Below are 2873 nucleotides of genomic sequence, written 5' to 3' on the forward strand. Positions count from 1 at the left end.
CATAACTCTGTTGTTGAAGAAACAAGTGTTTCTTTTTACTTCCCAAAAAAAACAGAAATTGGAAAGGTGAGGGAATTAGAGAGCTAAACCCTCCTACATCCAGCTCAGGAAACTTCAGGCCCTCTGCTCTTCCTCTGCAGTGACGGCACTTAATCACTCTCGCAGTGCTGTAATGGACTTCACATAAACTCGCACGCCTCAGCCTCGTCCATTCTCCTCCTCTGATCTGCTCTCCTCTGTCAGAGTAATACAGTGTCACAGGAATGGGGAAACACCTTCCAAGGAGAAAACACACATGCACTTTCACTACACACACACACACACACACACACACACACACACACAGCTGACTGCTGAATGGTGAGAGAAAGGCACTCTGCATGAGGCAAACCTGGAAAGCAACATTTCTCCAAGGTAAGACATGCATTTTTTTTGGCAGTTGTTGTCTTGGGGCACTTTGTGTTATATGATCAGTATTTTTGTATCGATTCTGTTTGTTTTTACTTTGAAATGAGAATTATTTAAAATTGTTTTTAGGGTTAGTTTGCATGTGTAGCACTAAGGCCTTTCCATTTTTTACTTTTTAACTTAGGGTTACCAAGTATAGTAGCCGACTGTCAAAGTGATTTAAAGAAGAAGATCAATTCCCTGCTCCAACATTCCTGCCCATATATATTCTCTCAGCCCTAATGCTACAAACACAGTAATTTCAGTGCAAAATTTAGAGAGTAACTCAGTTTACAACTGTATGCATCTGTGTTGCTGCGAGCACCGCTAGTGCAATTGATAAACATTTCATTGTAACTATTCGTCTTCGATTATGTAGCCTCACATCAATGTGCCAGTTTATCTTGTTCTGTGCTACTTCTGTAGCCCAAAACAGTCCTGTCATTATTTTTGAGGATCATTCTTTCCGAGAGTGAAACCGGAGAACCAGAGTTGTAACCTATGATCTCCTTCTGACGTCAGTGTTGGCCCACTGAAAAGGGGTCAAATACTCTGGGGAGTGATTACTTCTAGAGTAGCTAAATTTTTTTGTCACTGCACTGAAAATTACTCAGTAGATACATATCAGATACTGTCAGATTCTTCTCTGGGGGTTTGTCGGTAGAGATAGTGGGGAGTAAATCATTGTTTCCCTGATTCACATATTTAACTGCAATACAACAGAAACAACAGAGCCACGTTGATTTGAGTTTTATAAACTCCAGTTCTCTGTTAATATAATAGTAACAGCAAAATAATTTTTTTCCGACTGTATAAAGTAAAAAGTGTGACCTCCTATTAACAAATTATTATGTAACTCCAGTAACAGAAACCTAAACAAGCTTGTTTTGGATTTGGTAGTGCTGCATATCAACAACATCAAGCACAGATATAGATGATCCATTGTATTTAACCATGTTTTGGGAAAGAAGTGTCATTTTCTCTATCAGAAACATGTCATCAGTTCATAATCATGTTCTTCAGCAATTCTTATAAAATTAGGAAAAATCATTTTAAAGCAGATAATTCAGTGTTAAAGATTCCCTGACATGCAAATACTCCACAAATATTTCAGTTTCCTATTTCTTATACCACATTAAAAAATATCAAATCTATGAACGGTCTCCTACTTAAGTCTAGTCTCAATGAACACTCAACACAGTAATCAGTTTATTAGGTACGCCTAACTAAAACTATTTCAGTCTAATGTAACAGTTCAGTAGTAAATCCTCCATGATTAGTGCAGCGCTGCATTATACACAGATGTGTTCCTCTTATTTAGCCCCATTGATCTAAATAGGCTGGACAAAATCACACAAATCCCTCTCTGTATAATGTGGTACAGGTCATCAGCACCATAAATTACAATGATCTCACAGGTGAAGCAACACCTCTCTAATAGTTTGAATTAAAGCTTTCACTTTCATGACAGAGGATTTATTGCAGGACTGTTGTATTAAACTGCATTCGTTTTAGCTAGGTGTACCCAATAAACTGACAGCTGTGTCTGTTTGCACTGGAAGTTTCTAGTTTGCACAACACACAGTGTGTTTTCTGAGCTGTTAAAAGGGGCCCAGACTTGTGTCATACCCCTGGTACTCTGCAGAGAGAACCAGGAGGAGGAGGGGACCTTGCGGTTCATCTCAGTTTGGTCAGACTTGTATTACATCCATCCATCCATCCATCTTCCTCCGCTTATCCAGGACCGGGTTGCGGGGGCAGCAGTCTAAGCAAAGGCTTGGCTGCCCTGCGGAGAAACCTCATTTTGGCCGCCTGTATCTGGGATCTTCCCCTTTCGGTCATGACCCAAAGTTGACCATAGGTGAGAGTCGGAACATAGATTGACCAGTAAATCGATAGCTTGGCCTCACAGCTCAGCTACTTCTTCACCATGATGGACCGGTACATCGACATTACTGCAGAAGCTGCACCGATCCGCCTGTTAATCTCCCATTCCATCCTTCCCTCACTCGTGAACAAGACCCCAAGATACTTGAACTCCTCCACTTGAGGCAGGAACTCTCCACCAACCTGAAGGGAACAAGCCACCCTTTTCCGACTGAGAACCATGGCCTCGGATTTGGAGGTGCTGATTCTCATCCCAGCCGCTTCACACTCGGCTGCAAACCGCCCCAGTGCATGCTGGAGGTCCTGGTTTGATGGGGCCAACAGGACAACGTCATCTGCAAAAAGCAGAGACGAGATCCTGTGGTCCCCAAACCGGACTCCCTCCGGCCCCTGGCTGCGCCTAGAAATTCTGTCCATAAAAATAATGAACAGAACCGGTGACAAAGGGCAGCCCTGCCGGAGTCCAACATGCACTGGAAACAAGTCTGACTTACTACCGGCGATGCGAACCAAGCTCCTGCTCCAGTCATACAGGGACC

At 42.6% G+C, this 2873-nt stretch overlaps 1 protein-coding gene across 1 annotated transcript in view; it reads left to right on the plus strand.

Moving 5' to 3' along the window:
• Positions 1-366: 366 nt before the first annotated feature.
• The window catches only part of kcnk4a (potassium channel, subfamily K, member 4a), a 12557-nt gene continuing 10050 nt past the window's right edge, over positions 367-2873 (plus strand). The window contains exon 1 of the mRNA XM_020591481.1: positions 367-414. The gene's annotated coding sequence lies outside the window, so the exon portion shown is untranslated. The remainder of the gene's footprint in view (positions 415-2873) is intronic.

This window comes from Monopterus albus, unplaced genomic scaffold (assembly GCF_001952655.1).
Source record: "Monopterus albus unplaced genomic scaffold, M_albus_1.0 scaffold2.1, whole genome shotgun sequence".
Lineage (NCBI taxonomy): Eukaryota > Metazoa > Chordata > Actinopteri > Synbranchiformes > Synbranchidae > Monopterus > Monopterus albus.